The sequence below is a fragment of the Stigmatopora nigra genome, chromosome 18 (genome assembly GCF_051989575.1).
Source record: "Stigmatopora nigra isolate UIUO_SnigA chromosome 18, RoL_Snig_1.1, whole genome shotgun sequence".
Lineage (NCBI taxonomy): Eukaryota > Metazoa > Chordata > Actinopteri > Syngnathiformes > Syngnathidae > Stigmatopora > Stigmatopora nigra.
The window spans coordinates 7,655,636-7,682,239 of NC_135525.1; the positions used below are offsets into that span (position 1 = coordinate 7,655,636).

Here is a 26,604-nt window from a genome sequence, read left to right on the forward strand (position 1 = left end):
CAGAACCATGAGTAGAAATTTAAATATTGAATATTAAAATTGGATCCTGTCAGTTGGATATATCATGAAAAATATGGATTTAAAACCCGGTAAAATGGCATTCAAGGTTGTAATTAAAAAGTAAGTTGTTAAAAAAACTGTTTAATGCCCCTTAAGGCTAAAAACATTGACTCAAGAGCTTTACTACAACGACTTGACATATCAGCGAATAATCATGTGCAGGAAAAAGACAGAAAGGTCATTTTGCTTCTGCTCCTACTTTTTACATCCCACAAGGGGGAACTTTATTTGCTAGTTATGACCTGGCCATGAATACAATAATGACATCGACACATACAATCGACGATAGGGCACGGAACAACTTGCAGCTCCTCATCAGCTTTTTTTAGACGAAAAAGGGGAAAAAATGATGGTGGAAAAAAGTCTTAAACTGGAATTCAAGATAAACAAAGGCAACAAGTGTTAATTGAATTTTTGTGTAGTTGTCTGTATCAGTGATACCTCAAGAATGAAAAATAGTCCCATAGAGAGTGCTATTATTGAGCATCTGTAAAGAAGAAAACATGCACAGATACTTGGTTACTGTCTTCAAGTAAGGGAATGAGTGACCGATTCTTAACGCCATCTTTACCTAATTCCCCACTTAAGTACAGTGCTACAAAAGGATTTATTTTCAAAATATGATGTACTAAAAGTCCACAAAACTCTACTTCAGGATGAATGTGAACTCATAGATCCAAGGCCCGGTAACTCGACTGTCTGTGAAAGAAACACGTGCTGGTAAAAGGACACTTGAGCCCCACTTAAAAGACATGACTGGGGGCTGCTTTCCATTAGGGGAGGTGGCGGGGTAGCTTTTACGTCGGATCAGGAAGAAGAAGAAGAAGAAGGAGAAGAAGTGCATATGCATTCGGCAAAGAATGTTAATGAAACACATTCCTTCTGGGTTTTCATGGAAACCAGCTTGGATTTGCGGATAAAAGAGGTGGAGAAAAATGGGGACCCCCGACTCCCCTTCTTTCAATTTTTCCCTCCTTTTGGAAGGGAATGATTATACGCCAGGGAGAAGTGTGTAGGATGAAAACATATTGGCACATTCACATGTGGTTAAATCGTTAAGAAGAACTGCACTGAAAAATACCCATGATGTCATTTTGATTCATCAACTGCAGAAAATATGATCCTCCAACACAAACAATTGGTAGTTTTACTTTTTTTTTTCATAACGCCCAGAGAACAAATTCAAGTAGTTTCCAGTTGCCTTGATTCTATATTTCCAAATTATAATGACTTGTCTAATCAACGACCCACGGAAAATAATGTAACAATTTTTTTAGCAAGCACATTGGTATTTTAGATTGTTATTGTAACAGTGTGTTAAGTATGAGTCAAATTTGCCGTGTTTTTTGGGTGGTTGAGTTGAGTAAAAAGTAATTATGGAAAGAAATGTTTCAGACTAACAAAGTAAAAAATGACCTAGTCTTATATTTTATTTTAAAAATAAAAACAAGAAAGAAAATGTTTGAAAACTATGCTTTAACTCGCAATAATAGAGATTTGTTTTTCTTCTTCACTGGCCCTGATCCTCGTTTATAGGGAAGAAAACATATTTTTGGGCACTTTATTTTTATTGTAGTCACAAATCTGAGCTACTTACAGTTACCAGATTGATGAAAATATGTTTAATTAATAGTGGTGGTGAACAAAATCAATATTTACCCACATTTGGTCCAATCGTTTAACTATTCACAACACAATAAATGAAAATCTCATAACAAAAACAAGAGTAACAAGTGCGAACTTGTGTAGACAGCTAAGATAATGTGTGAGCATGTAAAGTACAACTGGCGTTGCCAACCGCGCTTAATTAGGGAAAATTAATTATTCAGAGTTTGCATTAGCGGGAATCTTTTTGTTCAGTATGTAGTATTAGTCATGCAATTCCACTTGAGCCTCCGAGCGACGTTTTATCACACGCACACATGGATTTCTACAGAAAAATGGCTTGAATGTTGGAAAATGTCTCCAAAAACACCATTCTCAAACAAAAAATGTTTATAAAATATTTACCCATTTGCTGCTATTGATGAGGATAGAGCATTTTGACAGTCAAAATGGATTGGACGCCTAACATCGTCCATTCGCAATGAATTAAATGCAAATGTATATTGAACTTAAAAGTTAAATACAACTGAACAGTACTCGGTCAATTAAATAAGTGGGGGTAAAAAATATATATAAAAAGCCATTTAGAATCAGTTTAGAGCCAAAACAGGAGCAGACTTTAGGGCCTCATTGTAAATGATTTTCATAATAGAGAGATGCTGTCTTGAAGGATGATTAGCGTCCATTGAAAAAAGTTGCTCTCGACACTTTTCACCACTGAGACAAATTGCCGATTGAAAACTCAACGCGACGAAGCTGTGACCAGAAAAGACTGCTTTTGGTTTCTGACAGCTGGGACCCATTTTGGCATGAAACCAGATCCTCTCCAGGGTCCACTGTGAGGCCTCTTAGCACCGCCGACTTATCAAAACACAGTATGGACTCCAGCGACCGACCTCTTTGCCGGTGCGAAACTTTGTCGCCACTAACAAAAACAAAAGCGGGTGTAAATGTAGATAATACCGTTCTCAACTCCGCTTCTGATTTGCTTGCAATGTTCGAGACCCCAACGTTCAAAGCTTTTGAGTATCCTCGACAGCGCGTGACCCGCGTTCGGCCCCTGCGGTCATGAAATATTCAACGTCTCTCAAAGTGGAGAGAGTTGTTCATTTTCCCTATAATCAAGACAATCTTTTTTTCCTTACTGTAGCCGCAACGTTGCCCTGCTTCTTGTGCTTTAAGTGACATCTCACTTAATTAATCATAATCAGGAGCCGGTGCTTGCTTTTGGAGTCAGAGCTGCGAGCCAGAAGGGTGCATTTGAGTGGAGAAACATTTAGTACATTGAGTAACTGTCTATTAAGTTTCCCATTGGGGCTTTGTCCCAAACCTTACATAGAGTATATATACAAAACAGTACATTTTACAGGGTTCCTGTGGGGTTTCCATTTAAAAAGTGTCTTTTTAAAAGGCATACGACCTAAAAACTGTAGGTGTTCAATTTCTTCAAATTTTAAATTGTGTTGTTGAACAATTAATGACTTGTACAGTTTAGGTGGTCGTCAAAAGTTGCAAATTTCACTTGTTGAAGCACATAGGAACACTGATAGAAGAGCTGGGAGTAAAACAGTAATTAACTCATTGAAGTGGGAGGGCGACATCAAATATAATGGACGTCTACTCGTAATGAACTCATTTAAATTCACAGCAGACGGATGAAAAGAACTGCATGATTGGATGTCCATCACCGTCAATGGCAGCCAAGTTAATAATCAGTAATTACACAAAATGTAGACATTAAAAAAATTGAAGTATTTTAATTGCAGTTGGAATTGCAAACGACACAAATGTTGTCAGTACACAATTTACCAGAAGGTTTCCTACTTGGTAGCAGTTGGGGTGGGTTGTCTGTTTATATGGATGCCCAATGACTGACTGGCGACCAATCCTGGGTGTAGATCCAGCACCCCGCTAACGGTGTTGAGCATTCCAATAAATTTCCCTGGAATATTGACCTCTCAGTTTGTATTAAAAGGAATTAAATGCATTACCAGCATCAAAAATATTAATATCTTTATATTTTATTTCAATTGTCAACCATGCAAATCCTCAGTAATAGACCCTCAACGTTTCCCTTTTTTATGATCATTATGCATATTTTTTTTCCCCAATAACTTCATCCCAACTTATGCACCCCCATGTCTATTTATACACATTTGCTGCCAAGAGGTCCCCGAATGTCAGGCCATTCTCCCCGCCATTTATCTCCCGCATTAAAGGCATGTGTCGGGTTCAAAAGGGGGTCAGGGGCGACAACATGTCAAACAATACTATGCATACAGTATATATAGGAGCGAATCATAGAAGTGAAAAACATTGAAGAGGTTGGGGGGCTAAAATAAAGTAGCCATGCTATGTAATGTGTCACTTCAATGTGCCCGTGTAAGGACACGATACCCAGAGGTTGCCCTTGAGGTGGTGTCACATGTCCCGCGTAAGACTTTCTACCATTAACGCCACTGTAGCTTTAATTAACCACACTCAACCCGGGCATGCTTTGTTTTGAATAAGCGCAATCTATAGGAAACGCTTTGTGGTGATTAGGACATTCTTTCCATTTATTCTGAGTTGATTTGTCATGTTCATCAGTCAGGCTTTTTCAATTGCAAGTATGTGTTAGGCTTTTTGTTTCAGTGGAATTGTGGAAAATTGGCTTAAAGGAATTAAAAGTCGCAAGTCGATCTATACTAGATGGTGCGACGGTAAAAGTGGTTTGCACTAAGACAATAGGGCCGCCGCAACCTTTTCAAGCTCCTCGGCCCTCGCTAACTCCTCGGCCGCTGACAGAAAATCGTTACGCCGCTAAAGGGGACGAGTGGCGTCAGATAATAGATATATGAAATCCATCGGACTTTTTCGCCCGCTCCGTCCTTTGTCAGAAACAGATCAATAGGCCGGGCCTCTCCTTGAAAAGTCGACTCTGCGGAAAAGGCAATCGCTATGGCAACATGCTCAAGGAGCTGAGGGGAACATAAACATTCTAGGTGAGAAGATAGGCCAATTGATGCCTGGTTCATATTGATGAGACTTGGGATTTTAATAAATAGGCAGGCACTAAAAACAACCTTGTGGACGATTTGTCCTTTTTTGGCTTTTCTGTGTTGTCTTTGAAATTGCCCATTCATTCATTTATTATTGTACCCAATGATACATTCTTTTGCCATATTTTATACATTTTTTGATCTTTTCAAATTGTGTACGCTGTAACTTTTGCACAGGATTTTTTCCAATACTTTTTTTGTAAAACTGCATTGCATTTGTACGTTTTTTTTACATCACTTAATAAGGGGAATTGCAATCATTAATAAGGGCAGCAATAGGTGAGTTCAACAGGTATGTGATACATTATATTTCACACAATTCTAAAGTCAATGATTAATATTCATATGACTGTGATAATATTAGTAATAATCCAAATCTTTTTGTCAGGTTCTTGCGCAAAAGTAGAACTATTCATGCATGCAACTTCCCACCTTCAAACTTCCTCTATTGAGGTCTAAATGTAAAGTTGCACTTCCCCTAAAGTCGTGCTTTGGTTTTTGAGTCTAAGTAACGATGGCAAGATGGAAGAAGGCGTCCACATTCATGAATATGACCAGAATATTACTCTTTGAACTGAGAGAGGTAGCAACGAATGATCATGTTTTTTTTGTGAAATTGATGGCAAAACCCAAACCTAACGAGCACGTCGGTTGGCTTTTCATGTCTGAAAGCAGCCAGTCAGGAATGATCCAAGCAGCCTGTCCTATCTAAAAAGATTTATTCCATGTCAATTCCGGTTCACATTACACGTTTCAGGAAAAGCGGCCTTAGATATTGTTTTTGTCGGTCCTAAAATGGACAGGAATTTTTCAGATGTTTTACCAAGCTTTAAAATGTCGAATATTTACATTCCAGACGCCTTTCACAGTCGGCATTCCGCCCGCCGTTGATTTTCAGGAAGATCGCCATGGCGTGAATAAATGAGTTTTTCTTTCTTTTGCGCATTACCTGACAGGAGGTTAACAAGCTATTTCTATCCCCATTACTGCGCAGAGTGGAACGAAAGTCAATTACGGTCAAAGCGTAAGTGTGTTTGTCAGCTTGGTGATTTACTCTTGTTGGAAATGTGAACTTTTTATTACCAGTGTAGTGTTATTACATTTAATGAGCCTGGCGGCTTTGAAAGAAAGAAAATAAGAATCACGTGCTCCTCAGCTTTTCCGTGACATTTTAGTAAAGATGATCTTAGAGGATGGATTTCTCTCTCTCCTTTAAATGAGAAAATGTCACATCGTAATCCTTACATTGTGTTTTTTTGTATTTTTGAATTTGACCTGTTTTGAAATTTGACAGCAATAAAATACAACCTCTATTTCCAGACCATTTCCCATAATGATCTAGCTTTAAATAACCTCAGCTGAGTGCTTCTTCCCATGACACGCTCTCACATAATCGGCTTGTGAGCTAAGACATAACGCAACAATGAGTCGTTCTGATTTATGACATTCCGTGGAGGTGCGGCACAATTTATGACAAAGGTGACAACACAGGACAGTTTTGACAACAGCAAACAGGGTTTCTCTTGTTGACTGCAAATGTTCCCTTCAAGCACATATTGCCGGTTTTCACTCTCTTGACCTCTTGAGATAAAATGCCACTGTATTGATGCACTCCGAATGATCTAAATAATTCAAATTTAGATCATAATTTCTCACTGCAGCATGGCGTTGGTAGTCCTTGAAAAGCAAAGCGCGGAGAGTGGCTCCATTGGAGGATAGTTTACAACAAGCACACGCGCAGGCTGAAATCAATGCTTCCTGTCACCTTTTAGCAGGACAAATGGCATCTATTGTCCCAAGTCTTTCCCTCCCCCTAACTTTAGACAGCTGGGGTAGACACACGGGACCAGGAAGGAGGGCGGGGCGGGGGGCAACGACACAAGTCTAGTCACCCACCACCACCTCCCTTTATTCTACTCCTATCCCTAATTTAAAGTCAATGACAGCAACACAGGCTGGTTTGTAACTTTTGATTGGTTCTAAAGAGGCCACTGTGGGTCAATGTGAGTGGGTGGGTGGGGAGGGGTACTAGGTGGCGCTATATGTGCGTGTAGTGGTGGTAAGAAAGAATATAAAAGGTGTTGAATGATTTAGATTTGTGCTACTTTAGTGTGGTGGAAGTTGAAACCCATTCAAAGTGTGACGTCAGGAATAAATACATAATCTGTTATGTATTAAAATCCTGATCTAGATATTTGGGAGTATGAATGAGTGAATGATTATGATATTGGCTGCTATATTGGACAGTTATGAATTTAAATAGAATATGTTTGTATTATCCAAACTATGTGGTTTAACCAGTGAATTGTGGCAAAAATATGGAATTGTTTTTTATACTTATATTTTATTTTGCATTTTTTTTACCTAACAGCTGTACAAAGTACAGCATTAGAAATTGCCATTTGCCTAATTAAAACAATGTTAGGATTTGTTTTTATTGGTTGGAACTGATTTATAGCATTTCAATTGATTTCAAAGAGGTAAATGAATTGAGATATCTATTGGAGATCCGTATTTAGTAATCTCAGATGTTAAAAGCATTTAAAAAGCATTCTTAAGAACAGTTTAACAATAGTTGGATCCATCAATATAGTAATAGAGTATGACATTAAAATGCAGTTCTGTATCAAAGATTGAATGGCTGAATCAAAGTACTGTGTGATGAAAGTCAAGTCAACGTTGATTAATTGATTGATTGATGTCAGCAATTTAAGTTCTCTGTTACGGGGTAACATTTCATTGGTTATATTTTAGTTTATTTCCAATGGAAGCATCAGACTTTGAAACTTTCACATTTTTACATGAGCATCTGTAGTTGCACTCACTGCCACCTCTGTGTGAGGGTGTGTGTGTGTGTGTGTGTGTAGATGATGCTGCTTGGCACAGTCATGGCTGCCTCTGCTGCTGATGCCTGTGCAGTGTGCTGCTCTCAAACATGTCTTTGTTATTCAGAGCTTTCCATCAGAGAGCGGCCACCCGCAAAACATGGAGGATGGAGAACCCTGAGGGGGGAGCTTAGTGGAGGGTGGTGGGTATGGGCGGTGACTGCCTGTGTTGCAGTAAGCCACTGGTTAACCCAGTCATACATGACAAGGGATTTATTGAAAATAAATTGTGCCCATCAGATTAATTTATTGGCTGCCATTCATGACGGCGAGCATCCCACAGTATTTTGTCACCTTCATATACAATGTGATTCTGTTGAGAAGAAACTCAGGAAATTATTCAAATGGTGCTTTGAGGATGTTCATCAGCAGCCGTGAATTGATACTTGAAGTTTTTCGCCATCTATAGAAAGACAAAAAATGTAGCTACATGACTACAGAAATTACAACATCAAGATGCACAGTAGGCTTTAATGCAAATTTAAACTTAATGCAATATTTTTTTTTTAAAAAGTGCCATAGATGACAAAAAGCAGTGGCAGTGTTGTAGTGGCACAACCCTTTAAGTCCAGGGGTGGGCAGACCGGTGCTCCGGGGCCGCTGTGGCTACAGGATTTTGTTCCGATCCAGCACAGACACTTTGAGCCATGAGATTTAACAATACTCAGGGGCATGCATTCTTTATCCTCTGCAAAGAGCAATGTATATGTATCTGTTTTCAGAAAATACACATTCTGTTTTGCAAGAAAAACTGTGCTAAAATCCATCACATGCCGGTTCCTGTACCAGCAAAACCAGTACCAAGACACAAGTCTAGTTGAGTTGACCTTGCTGGATTTGTTGTATTTTGGTCATGTCTTTTTTCTTCCAGGTGCAGTATCAAAATAAACAACAAATCCAGATGGCCTTGCAGGATTTGTTTTGTTTTGGTGCAGGTTTTCCAGGTGCAGATCCAGCATATGCTGGATTTTCTCAATGAAACAGGGAAGATCTTCGTTTTTCAATGCACAGGTGTGCCCAGTGCCCCGAAAAAAATGAATCATTACCTCCCAGGTGCAATGCATTGCATTCAACACGAGAACCAAAGATCACCCTCCAGCAGTCAGTCCGGCTCCACCCCTCTGCCGTCCCCGCGCATAGAGCACCATCTCCGGACCGGGTTTTTCGCTCAGCCGCGGAGCTCGAGTCCCAGCGGTAGTAATAGAATAGCCGATGTAATTTGACACTTCAACTTACTGAGCTCCGCCGGAGTCTATCCACTTTACTCGCCGCTGACGCTGATCTGTTCGCGGGACCGTATTTAAAAACAAGAGGCGACAATTAGCGAGGACTTTCTCCGATTCCCCCGCCGGTGAGTAGCTGCCAACTCAGCCGCCGATCACCGCTGCCGAGGCGGCCGCCAGGATCGCACGATCGGGGAGGTTTTTGTCTTGTTTTGTCCTCCCATTTGGGTTCAGATTGTTTCCTTACCAACAATGGGAGAGTAACCGGCATCGAGATGGAAAAACCTCCGCTCGGATGCCTCCTGGCTCCACCGGGATCCGTGCGGCATGCTGCCCGGGGAGGGGGGGCGTTTAGTCGGGTTCGCCGCGGTCGGATCTCCGAGCCCGGAGCTCGGAGCTCCGGCTTGGAGGCTCGACAGGGAATAACCTGCGCGCATATCCGGCGTGATTTCATCCACACGCCGAGGTGTTCAAAACAACTTGTTCTCTATTATTAATTTAATGCTGCGATTGGACCTTAAAAAGCACAAAGCTTTTGTCTTATTGTGTGCTATTGAGCTGATTCCTGCACGCTGCATGATGACTGGAAAAGACTCAGTAGTGGTCACTGCAGTGCACGATTTTACACTAAAACGGAATGCTTCTTTCCCAATTTGGCAGCTCATGCATGCATACAGTGCAGAGTTAGGAGACAAATGATGCCATGCATATCATAGTTGTCTCTGCTTCATAATAAGTTGCTTGTTGTTAATGAAGGATAATGCCTCATTGGGAAAGGTGGCATTTCCCCACACATCTTTTCTGCACAAAATCCTTGTCGGGAGGTGTGACTCCCAGACAATGACACACATTTGCAGACGTTTGTCTCGTGTTTGTTGTGGTGTGATGGTGCAGCATCCAGGGCTGGTGTTGCTTGTCCATCAATACGCTTGTTTACTTTTGAGTCAGGTCACCCCAAAACGCTTTGCAACCCCGCCACAGAATGGCTTCTGATTCAGGCACCTGGCCCCCTTCACTGGCAACACTCAAACTTCCAGTGGCTTCATTATCATAATAAATGAGCGTTTATGGGGCCCCACTAGCAGGTTTTCGCAGGGCTCCTGAATAACCGACGGGGGCCGAGCCCACCGGGCCTGACCTTCTTCCATTCAAGGCGAGCGTGTGGAAACACCAGCCAGCCAGTCAGTCAGCCAGCCAGCCAGCCAGCCGTCGCACAAAAGGCACATTGAGGCGCGGATCTGCAACGCAGCACGTGCGTCTGGCCCAGGACTATTTATTAACTGCTTTACTTCCTGCCCTGCCACTGGGAAGTGTTTGCGTGGAGCACTGGCAGTTGCACATATTCAGAGGGATTTGACCTAAATTTTCAGACTCACATGACATCAAGAAAGAAAGCATCAAACCGTTCTGTTCTTTACCTCATTCCCATGACAGGGGTAAACAACTAGATACTGATGAGTGGTGACAGCCCTCCCAAGGCAAATGGCTTGGACGTCTAACGCCGTCAATGGTAGGGAATAGGTGTATAAGTGGCAGTACAATTTGGGTTGGCAAAAGGACACGAATGTTTTTGGAGCCAGAATTTCTCTAAATGTGTTTTGGCTCCTGTGTCGTCATTTTCATTGATTTCATCCTGGGAATTCTGCTCAGATCTTCACTTCAGCGCTTTCTTAAAAAAAATAGTTCTCTGGTCTGCGGTCTGAGCTTGTGGGAGGTTTGTGAAGGTTCTCGTCTCCTGGGATGAATCACGCGGTCGGCAGGAGGACGCTGTCTGGAGCTACTTCCAAAAAAAAAAACTTAATGGAAGTTCTTAGGTCTGGCTAGACTGATAAAATTCTGCATTTGATAATATTTTTCTGCAAAAAAAAGGTCTGAAGAGTTTTGTTTTTTAGTTGCCAAGTTGTGTTGGGAAATCCAATGGGTTGCTTTGAGATATTCGGATTGCCCTTCAATTTGTAGATCAGGAAAAGCATGATCACCTACAGTTTGTAAAAACAACCCTACGTTCTTCCGCTGACCACACGCAACAAATTAATCGTTATGATTTATGTGTAAAGTCATATATCAATGATTAATAGCTGGTTGAAGCAGAGGCTTACAAGAGTGTTTCTTTGCTGACAGTCAATGATTAGTGATTCGGGGGTTGAAACGAATAGTTACTCAGGTTCCAAGTAGCTACATTTCAGACACATTTTAGAACATTAAATTCAAGTTTTTCAACACAGCTGATGGATTTACACCAATTGCATTTCTTAATCAAGTAGCAAAGTGTGACTCTTTTGCACCGCATAACCTATTTGTTAACATTTTTGTTTGCGTGTGACAAAACGGTAAGTCATTAGTGGTTATTTGAAAGAAAAAAACAGACATTGCGTTAAAAGTGAGTGATTTTGAGAAGCTATTATGGTGCAAAACCTTTTTTTCAGCACTTCACCTGTGTAATATATTTATAATATTTAAAAATACAAGTAAAATATTAGAATCTAGTTGGTAAAACTGGCAACTATCAATTCCAATGTTATTTTTTAATGGTCAAAAGGCAACGGGATCGAAGTTGGTGACACAATTTTGACAATTTCAGATGCAATGATACCTCATGGGATATATTCATCTTTTGCCTTTTTTTACAGACCCTAAAATACTACAGCTTGGCATGATACATTAAACGGGTGGTTGCAAACGTTCCCTGTCAACTTGATGTGAGTGTGTGTAATTTTCCCTGCTTTATCGTCAAGACTCTTCAAGATTTCACGGGTAAAATGTCAGCGTCTGAATAAATCCATACAGTCGAAGGGGAAAGTGCATCTTCTTTGCCGGTGATTTATCTCCCGATGGCGGGGGATACATCTTGCATGTGTGAGTACATGTCGGGCATATGTGCGTCTTTGCGGTGATTTGTAACCCCCAACCCCCCCGCCAGCCTCCCTTCCCCTCCCTCTACTGAGGAGTTTTTACAACGGAGGGATGCTGTCATCTTGACTGTTGACTGTTAATATGAGGCTTCTATTTTGAAAACATGGCTCAGGGAAGGAGAATCTGCGGCGGCTGAGGTGCCGGGAATGTCGCCAAACCACACAATCATTTAATCACGTTATAGTGCGCAACTACTCGGTGTATGTTTTGGGTTATGTCGACGATAGCGGTTATTTTTTGACTGGAACTGTACGCACAGATCCTGCTATTGTTTACTATTGCATTTTGTTGGAGGAAAAGATGCCTGGTTTTGAACGTTCATATTTTTTTGTATTTGTGTGTTTGTTGGTGTCTACTACCCAGTGACACCAGTCAAGCCACCAACCACCTAACCACATCCCAACCTCCTTTAAAGCCTCAAGTCCATTTCACCCAAACATGAGGATTTTTTTTTTACTATTGTGAAATAGCTTTTCTGTTTATACTGTTTTATAAAGTGTGGCTTTAACCAAAACCTACAAAAACAGAAGCGAGTAAAGAAGTGATATTTCCCATTGGAAATTATAGTCATCCAATCAATGCATTCCCTGCAAAATAAAAATCCATTTTATTTGATTAAATATAGCTTTGAAAGAAGAGAACCTGAAAATATGAAAAAAAAGCGGCTAAATAAACATTTCACATCTCCTTACTGACATTGACTGTTAATTGGATTTCAGTTTCTAAAACTTTCCAGATAACTACAGTGGTACCGGTTAGACCTGCAACATGGTTATATCATCCTGCCAACAGTAAATACTTCAAAATATGTGCCAACTTAATACACACCAAAGTCAAATTTGCCATATTGCTTGACAGCAATCTAGTGCGGTAAACATCAATTTGACTCTCAATCAACTTTCGAATGTCGTCTTGCCCTGCACGCGGCGAACTGTGCTCGCATACAACGTCGCCACATTTGTTGCTTTTGACTTCAAAGAGGACACTTGTGCATATTAGCATTGGATTCGCGGTGCTCTTCGCCCTAATCCCGATGTTGACTCACGCGCTAAACCCTGAGTGTGTTATTTTTGCTCTTTTTAAGGGAGCCCCTTTTGCCGCATAATCTCACTTAATCTAATCTATCCCCCCGCTATAATAGAGCGGCGATGATGTGACTCCATAGAGAGGGAGCTTTATAACAGATCTATACCAAACAGACTAGTGTGCCGCTCGCCCCTCCGGCAAAGCTCTTGTGAAAATGCAAGTGACCTCTGCGCCCTCTTGTTAGTTCCGACAATGGAGCTGCCTGCTCGTACAGCTGCAGCCGTGTTGGAGGGGAACACAAAACACACACTCTTGTGATTAATAGTTGTAAACAATGTTGCTTCACCCAACTCCCGTTAGTTCACAGTTCGAGCGAGTATTTACTACAGTTTCGTTCATGGTTTAGTTTCATCTGATTGAAGTTGGCAATCAGGTTAAGGGAGATTAGATGCGGATGTGGTATGGACTGGTTTATTTAATTACCTACTGAAGGTGTACTTGTTCTCATGTCTAAATTTAACGATTTACTGCTGTATTGAGATCTGAGATAGACTCAATGCAGCATTTGAGTCAGTAAGGCCAAGTCGGCCACTAAATTTGCTTTTGCCGGTAAGTAGAAAAAATGGTCAGATGAAGAGAAGACTTGTAAAAAAATGTCAAGAACCAAAGCAATTGTAGAGGCTTAATAGAAACAACTTCTTTAGATGGAAGGTTTAGCTTAGGTGGACTCAACGACCATTATTAAGTACTTCTTTAGTCCGCAAACTTGTTGAATCAGCAGCCTCTTAAACTAGGTGACACTGTCTCGACTATCATTACAGACACTTCTTTAGCCAGCAAATTAGTTAAAACAAACACTATCAGTTTCAAAGTGGGAAAAGTGACTCTTTAACGCTCTGTCGCGCAGATCAACAAACGTTAACACCCACGTTTTTGCCATTTAGCTCATAGTTGTGTGCCAGATCTCTATTTTTGAACTGCTTCTTTTCAACATCAGAATTTTGTTAGTCATCCACGCCACAGTGTCTGCCAACGATGGGCAAAGAGAAGAGAAGGCAGAGTTGTATCCTGAGTTTTGATTGACTGATGGTGCGAATGCAGTCGATGATGAAATATGTTGCCCAAGTCAGAAATGTGCCAAACAAAAGTGGAGGTGTCTCATTCCTGTGTGTGTTATTTGTGAGGTTGGAATGTGAAACCTAATCTGAGTTGGCCGGAGGGGGGTGTTAGGCATAAAAAGGGTGGTGGTGGTGGTGGTGGTTGTGGTGGGGGGGTCTTCTATTGGAGAATGACCCTTGTGAGTTACCACTTGTGGTGGTTTATGACTCTTTAGAGATGGGGGCAGGGCACCCAGACAGACCTCAGTTCTTTCCCTGATCTGTCGCCATATTAAGCACCAGCCTCCTCCTCACCCCCCGACTAAAAAGTTTCTCACTTTCTGTGAAGAGAAAGAAGATGAGGCGGCGTGGGAGACTGCTTCACGGGTGAAAGCCCTCATGCAGCATGAATATTTAATGCTTGCATTTTAACCAGAGTCATAAAATCCAAGCGGATGTGTTTGGGAAGCGAGAAGCAAAGTCTTTGTCACGCTTCAGAACCGCACTCAAATATGTGGATTCATATCCGGAATCATTTTTTGCCCTGCAATATTACAGCTTCTTTAACCAGATGTCTCCTTGTTTAGGAATTGTTGTTGATTCTTATGACATCGCACTCGTTTCAGAGTGACTGAAAGGGCTTCATCAACACAATCGCCAGGCGACTATCTCAGACTAAATCAACAGCTGGTGTAACATGGGGTGTAACGATAAATGGTTATCTAATTGGTAATCTAATTGAATTGTAGCAAACTTCGTGATGTCATCAAATATTGGATCATTACACTTAGATTTGTTATTGTATATGTATGATGTAAGAAGTGCCCAAAGAATTTTTATTGAATCTTATCATCAAGAAATTGGTGATCCAGTTATCCTTAGTTTAAATACATATCTGTGAATGATTTTTACAGCAGAATCCTTCTCAGAACTGCTCAAGAAATATTGCAACCCATTTAAGTGGTCTTTGCATAGACTCGCATCACCACGTAGTCTCTAGGATAGTACATTTTTGGTACTTTGGGAAGATTAATATGAAAATTTGAGAAATTAGGAACTAAATGCAATAGTAGTTGATTTGTTCGAAACTAATCAGCTGGCTTAATGGCCAGTAGTAAGCTTTTTGATGCAGTTTAAAGTCGTTCGCTGGCTAAAGATGGTTGATTCACTTTCCTATGCACACACACTAACACCAAGCTCCCCCATCCCCCCTGAGGACAACTGCACTTTGGACCTCTCATTGAGGGTTGTAAAGCTTGCATTGTGTTTCTCTTTAGTGCAGCCACTGGGATTCATGTGCAACCTGCCAGGCACATGCGTTCAACACGATGTTGAGGAGATGTTACACCCAAACACTAGTCATGATGTGGAACGATCTGCGATGCTGACCTTTTAACAAGGCATTATTAAACCTAACAAAGCTTGGCTGATTGCCATTCTTCAGTGAGTTTAACTCTCTTGAAAATAGTAAAGTAGCCGCTCAAATGACCTCGCTACGTTTAAAAAAAGGTTATCAATCTTAGCAATCGTCTGAATGTCTCTGCAAGGCAGCCTTCACGAAGGCTGGGACAGAATTTTAAAAATGTGCAAGAGGGCCAGAAGGATGGCTTAGTATGCTATAGTTTTAAGGGCCATCGTGAACAATCACTAAGACTGGATGATTGTTTATTATACATTTTCAGGAATTAGTGTCTTAAAGCTGCTTTAACGCAAATTGTTTTGGATTTAGTAGGAAAAGGATTCCACAGAGTTAGAGCTGCCACACTGAAGGCTGTGGCTCCAAAAGTGATGACATAATGGTTTGAACATTTTTTTTCTTCTCTACTCAAGCCATCCCAGTTAGAACTGACGCACACAGGATGACGTACTCTAAAGCGACCAATTCGGGCCCTATTTTGACTACGATAAGATATTTGCCGACACTATGGAGTCAACTACAATTTGACTTGGAGTCAAGGGCCTTCTACGGATTTCATAACAAGTTTTGTGAGCATTTATTACTTTTGGTTACATTTCATCTGAAGCAATCAAAACAAATCAGACAAAGAAACACACAAATCCATATCTTTTTAACAAAACAGTACATCAACAGAAAATAGTGATACTTTGGTGTTTTGGAGATCTACTTAGGTAGGTTTAACTGAATTGCATATTTTGCAGGAGCATTTACGTTTGCATGTGGTGGCTTCAACATGTCATCATTAAACAAGTCTATATGAAAAGAATCAACACCTCTCCCTCAGAAAGAGATTTAAACCCCCTCTCGTATGTCGGTGGTAAATATCCCTTTCACCTCCCAAATCATTTGAGGTGTCGGGAGGATTGTGTGCGCCGTGTGTTCGGAAGACTCGAGTCGCTCAGAAAACAGTCTACTACGCTTTCCTTGCATCTCCTTTGGGACGCAACACTCAGAAAAAGATGTCTCAAGGTGCGTGTGTTGAGCTGTAGATGTGACTCTGGGTGGGTAAATATTTAGAGAGCAAACATTTTGATACCAGCAGGGATTACCGTAGAAGGGGAAACATGTGTTTTTTCCTCAACATCTTCTAAGAATGTAAATGTCAGCATCTTGCAAGCAGTATGTAGCGCCTGTTTTTTTTCTTACCAGCTTATTAAAAAAAGAGTAGCAGGAGGAATTCAGATCCCTGTGATTTGGCTCACCTACGAACGATTTGTATCTTGTTCTGAAGAGACTGTTGTTTTTTTTCCACTCCTGAACAAACGAACAAATCTGCTCGTCTGTTTCACCGTGTTGGCTTTGTTCGAAGGCACAGGCCAAAGGTGGATGTTCAGCATGTCAAAGTGTGCTATGCCTCATTTACTTGGTCACTCAATATTCACAGACCTTGATGTAGATGGCACTTGTTGACGGAGTGTTGAAAGAAGCATCAACATTTTTTCCAGCAGGTACCAGCTCAAAATTTGTCTGTAATAGATGTCTAATCCATTCTAACTTAGAAGACTGACAGCAATCCTCACACTGACACAGGAGTGTCAGACGAATTTTGTTACTAGCCACGTTATAGCGAGATTCCTTTCTATTCATAGGTTTATGAATGTGTGTGTGTGTGTGTGAATGTGCAAATATGAAGCGCTTTGGTCTCAAGAAAAATGTGTAATGCTCTATAAATAGTAAGTACTCTGCATTGACTTACCATTCTGTCGATGGTGAATTTTAACTCCAAACTTGTATGAATTAATAAATGAATGGATAGGTGCAGGATTTATAAGACTTGACAATAGTTTCACATTTTGGTATTTTGCAAGAAACTTGAAGTCAAATCATGAACTGTATTTTTTTCACAGACCACACACAAAGATATGGGGTGCCTTGAGTTTGACATCTGTGCCTTAAGGGACACAATTTGAGCTCCACTGGTCTAACCTGCTTCCACCAACTTCCTTCCCCTTAAATTGGCACCTGCTCGACCTTTTGTCTACAACTGTGATGTCCTTAACCCAAATAATTTAGATAATTCCTGAATGCAGTTGCTAAGTTTAAGGTCAGAGTTGGAAAATGTATTTTAGCTGCATGATTGTACAAAGACTCCTTAAGAAAATATACATAGTTATATCAAACAATTGTGGTATAAATACATTATATCAAAAATAATGACTGCAACCTACATGTGCATTTGCACCAGACATTAGTAGGACATTTTTGGAGGAAGGAAATGCAGAACACCGGATCACATAATCCCTCATTTTGGTGTCTCGAAAACTGCTTGAAAGAGTTGGGAAGAATTGCATTAGTGGCTTTCCCAGCACATGCCGACAAGCTAAAACATTTCCTGTTGGGGTCGAGAGGAAGTATCCCCCCACACCACCACACTTGGCCTCGGTGTTTTACCTCTTAAAAAGAAACGTAGGGTGGAAAGTTGACATTGCGCGTAATTGTGGCACACATAGCATTGATGGTGGCAAATGTACGCACCTGTGGTTTGTGTAGAATCTTTTTTTTTTCCTCAGACAAAATGAGGAATTTGCTGCCGCTCGGAAAGCTCTCCCCTGCGGTGCGCAGATGACACGGTCTGCTATGCTGCTGTTGCTTGGCATTCAAAGGAATTGGGGGGAGCCTGAGGGTATTAATGGATAAAATGGATAAATGGAGGGCTTCACACATACAGGGTACACAATTAGGATAAAAGCAGTACCGGGAGAAGCATGCTATAGGAATACCATAGGTCGAAACATGTAAAAGATAACAACGATGGTAGGTATCCTGTTTGGATTTTGTAATTTATGACAATAGACGACTAATCCATTTGACTCCCAGTTCAAATGGATTGAATGTCTGTTACCGTGATGTGCAACCAAGGCATAAATTAGACCAGAAATTGACTTAAAGTGTGTTAAGAAATTGATTATTTCTCTGTGGATGGAGTTATCGTTTGTGCATGGATAATAGAAACTGCTAAATGGGTCCCTTTTCAAATTTGGTAACAAGTGTTTCCTTTCTTAACACGGCCTAAAATTTGTATATATGTATCATCACATTTGATTAAGACATCTTGACATTTTGTGAGTTCAAATAACAAAGGTCACAGTGCTGTTTGCATAGTGTTTAAATTATGTTATCTCTGTTCAATTCTAAAGTGATTACATCTTTGTAGATTGTTGTCTTTAAAAGAGTTTTAGTGGCTTAGAGGCTTTTAATATTTTGGGGGAGTCAACAACAAATCAGCCTTGAACGGATACAGATTGGCTGGATCCTCGTTTTGCGTTTTCTTTTGTGTTGTTTTCGTTGCTCCAAGTCACAATTGGCACAGTTGCCTTTCTCAATGGAAAGGCAATGAATGATTGATAAGAGCGGCTGCTTTCTGCTCCTGATCCTCCGGACATTAATAATGAAGGGCACTTGAAGCGTTTTAGTGTCAGATGGAAACACGAGATTTCATCACTTGAGTTTTTTTTTCCTCTCATTAGTACACCTAAAATAGATCCTTCATTCAAAATGTCATCTTCATGCCACTAGGGTTGCAAAGGAGTGGAGAAAATATCTGGAAAGTTGCCATCAAATTTTTATGGGAGGTTATGTTGGGAAATTTTTAAAAAGAAAAGCAACAAATTCCCTCTTTTCCTGATTTATTTATGCAAAAGTAAGTTTCCAACTTTGACAAATCACAGAAATATGCGAGCTGAAGTGCCACATTTGTAATATGGAACTTACATCAAGCTACAGTATAATATAGGGTTGCCAAACCCTTGCATTTGACATATTTCTTTCTTTGTTTGTGTTTGTTAAACATAGTAAAATCATGTTTCCCTGATAGCCGTGTTCATACCTCGATGGTGTTGCTGTTAAGCCTGGTGGCGACAGCTAGTACTAAGAGCAGTTAGTGCAATTCATGACCTGAGCGGTCGAAGATCGTTTCCGCTAGCGTGTATTTTTCTGCTGAGACGTTTCATTTTTACTGTGTATATGTACAATACGGCAATGGAGCTCAAGAGTGAAAGCGGAGGAAGAGAGTGATGGCGCCTTGGGAAGGCGCGTGCGTATTGATCCAAACCACGCAGGCTTGACACACTAAAATAAAAGCACTAGATTTTTTTTGTTATACAGTTGACCTCTTGCTATACCTTCTCTGAACCCAGAATTGGCAAAATACAGTGAAGTGCAAAGACGTTTTGGGTAAAGTTCATCCTACTTGGACTCTTTTGTAATCAAACATTGCATTTTAGCTTTGTTAGTACATAAAACTCGATGATTGTAAACATCTTAAGCAGGATTAAATGGAGCAGTTTTTCAGGTTTTGAGTGCCTTCTTGTTAGGATTTGGTCATGGTCTTGACAAAATCGCTTAAAATGTACCATGAGGATTTAATGTCGTCCTCAACTAGTTTATTTGGTTTGTCTTGGAGATCAGAGCGCGCCAGCACACCACAGAAGCACTGTTCTTTCTCTGTCTGGGCTGTGTTAATGCATTGTAATGGTTGACGATTATTAACACTGGGGATAAACAAAGAGCAGCGAGAAACTGACTGGAGTAATCCACTCTCATAGTCATTAGGCATTGAGACAGCGGAGCTGGCGGGAGAAGGCTTCTCGTGGTGCCTCTTGAGTCAAGTCCCTAATGGAAATGGGACTCATTAAGGCACCTTCCACTCCGCTGCAGCTGAACAACTGAGAAATTGCTAATTGATTGTCGTTAGTGTACCGAAACTATGAGAAGATTCAGCCTTTTGTCGTCTTCAGTCTCCTTTCGTTGGGTATGCAATGCTTGCATGGCCGCGTCACTGGCTAAAAACGTTTGCTGTGGGGGTTTTATATTTGTTTTTTTTCACCCATGTTCTATTAAGGTTATCTCTCAGGGTAATGGACTGTACAGGGGTTTGCCCCATGTTCTACCAAAAGTGTTCTCTCAGGTTTTTTTGGTATTCTGATCAAGATCTGATGTGACTTTTCAATGCTTTTTGCAGGATAATGGTAAATACTGGCAAATTTTTATAAGACAAAACACGTGGACAACGACTAAGGTACAAACTCTGGTACCATGACACGCAGAGTGTGAAAAACTTGAAAGGACCATGAGATGCTTGGTAAATCGTATTGGTTCTGTCCCATTTATAAGTCAACCTTCTTTCTCACTGCCCCTTTACTACGGTGGACTACATGCCCATCCCCTTTAATTTTACACGTCAGCTTCAAACAAGTTTGCCGCAGCCGCCGGGAACATAATGTAAACGTGGCATTATTGACGTCGCCAGAGTCATCGCAATGTCCGCAGGAGCCCCATTTTCTAGACCCCATCGAGCATCTGACAAGAAGGCTGCTGGAGTGCTGTAAAAATCAATATCGCCAGCCCCGTTAGAATGCAGGCTGAAGGCTATTTTAAAGAGCGGATGCAAGAAATGTGCCTCGGCCAGCACGGTCAGGGTTGAGTAGCGGCGAAAGGTATCCCTCCCACCACCACCTCATGTCCCCCTCCCCATGATGCTTCACTTATTGGCCCTGGAAATTCCTTCCCCCTTTCCTCTGGCACCAGCAGATTGTGTTCATCTCAGCCTTTAATCATTTTCCCTCCCAATAGTCATGTGCTGCCTTTTCCCGCCCTGGATTCCTCAGAGGACATGCCCCCCCCTTCATCCCCAACCTTCTTTCTCTCTACACTTTGTGTGTGTGTGTAAAAAGAACAGTAATGGGGAAAAAGATGTTACGGGAGGGCCACCTTTCCTTGATTCAACTCACCAACACAGGGTATATTGTTGGTAGTCTCTACTTGTAATACACGTTATTTTTGCACGCTCTTTATTTTGTGTTGATCTCAGACTGTGTAGAGCGGGGAAGAAAAGAGTAGGAGTGGAGGAGTGATTTGTGTCAGGAGTGGCTCAGCTAGAGTGGAAGGAAAGGTTTTAGACTAGTTTTGTTGTATGGTTTGCAATCAATCCATTTTGGTGGCCTTCACCACATTAATGTGAAAACTAAATCCATACCAAAATGAGCCAAAGTGGATTGCATCCCATGTTTGTCTCACGTTATGGTGTTGTGGCTCTGCAACAAAGTCAGGGTAAGATTATTTATCTAGTCCTAAATCTCCACTTCCTTCTATGTGCTCAATTCACTCAGCTCACCTCTTGGACGGACAGGAAAAAAACAGAGGCTTATATCGCCAGTTTAGTACAGAGATCCGACTCAACATAACCATTTTCCAATAAAACGATTGAATTTCTTGTGGGAAAAAAACTACTAAAACACTAGTCGCTTAGTAGCAACTCTAGCTTTATAGCCAAGAGTGAAATGAGATTAAAACTTGTGCTTTTGTGCGTTTTTTTTTTTTGCAAACAAAATGAGTTTTGGCTAGAGAAAGTCCAATCTATCAAATTCAGTGACATACCCCCTGAAGTGAGAGTGTGACTTTAAACTATTAATCTGTAGTCAACTGCATCCATCATTCACAATTTCTGCTGTAAGCCTCGAGCAAAAACGAGGTGTCAACCTTGGTGTGATAGTTTAGCACTTGTGTGCATTTTGCTTCGGTGTGTCTAATTACAGTAGCAGTGCTTAAGAAGGCATCTGGATTTTGTGGTAATCAAGCAACCTGCAATCAGCGCCGCAGTGATCCCTCTTTGCATTTATGGCTTTACACAACGTCTCCGCGTGCCTCGGCCTTATCTAATCGCACCTCGCTCATGTCGTCACAGACCTGCAACGTCTGTGTGTGTGTGTTTAGGAAACACTGGGTCATCATATTCCACTACTGAACTGGATAACAAGGTTACAGAACTGGGAAAAAAAATCAAATCAACAATGTCACGATTAGGGTTAGTAGTAGTAGTAATACACTCCAATTTGTGTTACAACAAATAATGATGGCCCGCAAATCATTAAATCACTACACTACACTACATTTTTTACAGTAAGTAATTTGATATACAGGCTACAGGAAGAGCAATTGTGCAAGGAAATGACTTAACAGTTAATATTTTGTTTAGGAGTTTTCACTCCCCTCATGTTTTAACCTTTACAAATATTTTTTACCCTTGCTTCTTTAATTTCAAGTGTCTTTTGAGATGTTTTGTGGAAAAGTGGGGTTGGAACATATACACAAGGAGAAGCAGTCTTCTAAACTGATTTTTTTTGGTTACACACTAAAGGGAGTTGAATAGCGGATCAAAATTATTTTCATGAAAGAACATTTTAAATTATTGTGGGCAAGAGATTTAATATCTTTATTTATACTTACTGAACAATTTTGTGTTTTGATTTGAATAAAAACATGTGGAAAAGCAATGAGCTTAAAATTGACCCCTAAGGGCAACCACACATTATATTATTTCTTCAGCATGCAAACCCCCCACTAAATTTATATTTTTTTTTACATTTTCAAGGTCAAAAAAGTGGTCTGTACTTGCGAGTAGAGTTAAGTAACATCCAGTCCAGAGCAGAGGTTTTCACAGTCGCTTTGCTCGGGATGACTGCCTCTCATTCAGCCAGCAAAAAGCCCTGATGCAGACTGCTTGTGGCCAAAGTCAACCAAAAGGGATTTAGACTCCATGAGGACCCAATTAAACAGAGGAGGGCCTCTCTGAAGGATAATAACAATGATAAATGCACCTTTGCGCCAGCCTTTAAAGAGGCAGGGAGATGTGTTTTATGTCTGAGCATAATTTACTCCCCTGGCTTTTGTTTTTATTTTTGTATTCCTTGTTTTTGCACACATCAGGAGGTTCAAAATTGAACCTTGCCGAGGAATTCTGATGAGTTAGCAGTCATGTGGCATCATTGCACAGTTTGCGCCGGATGTATCGACTTCTTTCACATATGCAGCCAGGACCACCCGCCATTGCAGTTTGAGGCATATTGCATTATGGGTATAGTCGCATCCTGCTTGATGATCCATTTTAGATTTTGCCCTTTAGATGTATTTTGAAGAATACCTTTTTTTCTCAACAGCCAAGTTTATATAATATCTATAATAGTCTATAATATTGATTAGGATAAATAGTGTACAACAAAAGACACAAACAAAGCAGCTGAAAAAAACTAAAATAATAATAGTAAAATACATAAGAAAAAATACAAATATTAAATCGATACCTCTAAAATGTACATAATACATTACATCTTTTCTAATACACAATAGTAAACTACTATTTTATTTTTCTACTAATGATTTAAAAAAACTGTAGCCACAACACAATAAAAACCACCAAAATGTACATTTTCAGAGGTTAGAACCCACCAGGGGTTGATCCCTCAATTTTAGAACTGTGAGGCAGACAAGCTAACCACTCCTCACTGTGCTGCCAAATTGTCCATAGTATAATTACATTTATAATTAGTAAATTGATGAAACATAACTAACTGCATGCACTTCCCAAAGGCAAAATACACTAAAAACCTCTATAGTTGCAACCATATGGAGATTATATTTTTCCTTTTATTTATGCCTTTTAATAAGCTCTAGTTATATTTTTCCCCTTTGGTACAAAAAAAAACACAAACATTTAATTGTATAACAATTGTGTGTGCATTTCACATATGCACTTAGCCAGGAGTCAGTCTCGCAATTACTTCTTGTGGTTCCACACTGCCAATCATTCCTTTCTGTGCCAACAGCTTCGCAGTGCCGTGTTGTTATGCTTAAACAAATCAATTGTGTTGCAGTTGAGCTTTTTTCCATCCCGTGTTACTATAAACTGTTGACTGCATGGATAACATTGATTTTTTTTTTTCCTCCACCATCCAAGCTGTAGATGAATAGCATTAAGGTTTCTGAGGCAGCCATCCTATGCAGTTCGACCCCCCCAGCGACCTCTCTCTACTCTATTTTTCAAGAATTAAAAAACAACTTGCCACAATGTTTACTAAGACGGTGTAAAACAAATGCAATGCTACTAGTTTTTCACTGGTTTTATATGTGAAACGTCTAGCCTTGTCTTGTCAAACACAACCTTGAGTCGAGGTTATCCGCGTGGAAGAATATAAAAACACATATATATATATATATATATTTTTTTTAATAATAAGCTTGACGTCCAATGTGATATTCTTAACAGACTGTGACTAAAGCGGGAAATTGTCCAGGGAAAAAAAATGCAATCGGTGCATAACCGTAACAAGATTAGAGATTAATGTTGGATAGCTTTCTTCAAATTGTGGAGAAAAAAAAAGACATTTGGAAATGCTTTTTTCCCCATTTCCGGACTATCAGATGGGGACGCAATATCGACAGATCAACAAAATTAGGTGACTCGGACTATTATCCACATGCAAAAATATGCAATCAGCACATAAGCGTAACAGGATGCAAATTGAAGTGGGATTTAATAATAGAAAAACCAAGAATTGTACTAAGAGTTTCAAGTGAGAACAAGTCAAAATGTAGGGAGAAAAAAAATGTAACGTTTAATCGTTTATTTTTGTCTTAGGATCAGAAGACTCGGGTGCTGGGGTGTTCCTCCTCCTGCTGTGTGGATGGGTGGGGGGGTCTTCCAAGGTGAAGAATTGAGGATAAACGTCAATAAAGGTGAGTTCTTTACTTTAGTCTGAGCCTGCCATGGTAGTCTGCTGATTGTATTTTAAGTTTTTTTTTAATCCCACTCTTTTTCCTCTAAAAAGCTGTACTGTTTTTATCAAAGCAAAAGAATGATTATTTTTTTTCTGTAAATGATCGCTCTCAAGTTACTAATGGCAGGCAGTGAGTTAACATTATTTTTTTTTAATGCGAAAGCCGTGTGAAAGGCAGTGTGATTAGTAATGGTTAGTTCACTGTATTATACAATACAGTAGCCGCTATGGATTAAGAATTGGGGCATCCACAGCGTAGATGAGAGTTAATCTTGATGGATGCTGAGAAATAATACACTTCCACTGACAAACATCTGCCTGAGTGGGATAAACCATAGCGATTATTGTGGAAAATGTCGTGCGAGGTAGCCCAGGCACATTGGCGGTTTGTTCCTTTTGTCGACGGACGGCTGTGAAATTCTGTCTCCGGAAAATGAAACGTGCCCGGCTGTGATTAATGACAGTTTCCCTGTTTTTGTCCGGTCGGGTTTCAAGTTCTGTTCCTTTTCTCTGCCTTTGTGTACCTTGGGGATTTGAGCACCAAATTCAAAGTGTGATGTTTTTTTTTCTTTAAACGGCCTATGAAAATACGAGTGCTACTATCACTTGTAACTAGTTTTGACGGTTGTTACAAACAATTATTATGTTACTTATATAAGTCAGGTTATTTACTTTTATGTTATTTTGGTCTTGACATTTTTAACTAAAAACATCTTTCAGAACCAAAAACTGACCAAAAAAATTGGACTGTGTAACTGTATAGTTGTGTACCAAAGTAAATAGCAGATGATTAGAAATGTCCAATTTTGATTGGTAACAGTTTTTATTTAAAGATTATAAGAATAACAAAAAAAGTTACTTTTTTGCACATATTGACAAAGGATGCCTTAGGTAATAAATATCAATAGACAATATGATTTTAAAAATATGACAGTTTAAACATAAATACAAATATTTTTGTTTTGTTTTTAATTCAAAAATTATTAATCTTTTAGAATTACTATTAAAAAGAGGATTTAGACAATTCTTAGGTCTACAATCTCTCTAAATTATTCATCGCCTTTCAAAATAGTCATTTGACCATCATTTAGTTGTAGCAGCCCCTCTACTTTTCACTTGGATTACAGCTAATCCTACTGCACAAATGTAGTACTTAAATTAGAAACGATTCTCTAAATTCCTACGAAATGACGCGAGAATCTGAGACTCTGTGACGTCTGTGTGTTTCAGGCTGTTTGTCGTCGTAGCGCTGTGTGTGCCTAATGAATAATTGCTTTCTTCTGCGAAATGCAAGGGACAGACATTCTGTTAAAAGAAAACGCAGGGCCTGTGGAGGGAGGAGAGTTAAAAATCCCCTTCCTGTCGGTGGTCTCTCTTTCTTTTCTGCTCTGGTGTGATCTGGAACTGATAAGTGCAAGAGGCCTCTGGTAACTGAACAGGAAGGATAGAGGGTCTGGCCTTGGAGCCCTTTGGTCCGCCTCTCCGCCTCTGCACACATGTCCACCTCCGCTAGACAAACAAAAGCAGCAGGGCCTGCCACCGTACTTGAGGTTAGAAAACACCCAAGCCTTACTATTATTGTTAAGTTGAGGGTTTTCCACTCTGAGAATGATAGCAGAAAGGCAAGACTAGTGAAAATCCTTCGTTAAACAAGCCATTTCATCCAGATCGAAGGAACTAAGACAGAGTGTTAGTGTCTTCTCAAACATTCTAACAGGTTGGCCTTTGTTGTAATTGGAAAAAC

At 40.2% G+C, this 26,604-nt stretch overlaps 1 protein-coding gene and 1 long non-coding RNA gene across 2 annotated transcripts in view; one reads left to right on the forward strand and one right to left on the reverse strand.

Moving 5' to 3' along the window:
* Window positions 1–7,789: 7,789 nt before the first annotated feature.
* Window positions 7,790–9,426, reverse strand: LOC144211696 (uncharacterized). Its single transcript, XR_013329635.1, has 2 exons — window positions 9,062–9,426; window positions 7,790–8,873 (listed from the first exon to the last, which is right to left on the reverse strand). It is a non-coding gene; the product is annotated as an uncharacterized LOC144211696 (long non-coding RNA).
* Window positions 8,699–26,604, forward strand: part of LOC144211695 (zinc finger MIZ domain-containing protein 1-like) — a 58,285-nt gene continuing 40,379 nt past the window's right edge. The window contains exons 1-2 of the mRNA XM_077739111.1: window positions 8,699–8,942; window positions 24,722–24,819. The gene's annotated coding sequence lies outside the window, so the exon portion shown is untranslated. The remainder of the gene's footprint in view (window positions 8,943–24,721; window positions 24,820–26,604) is intronic.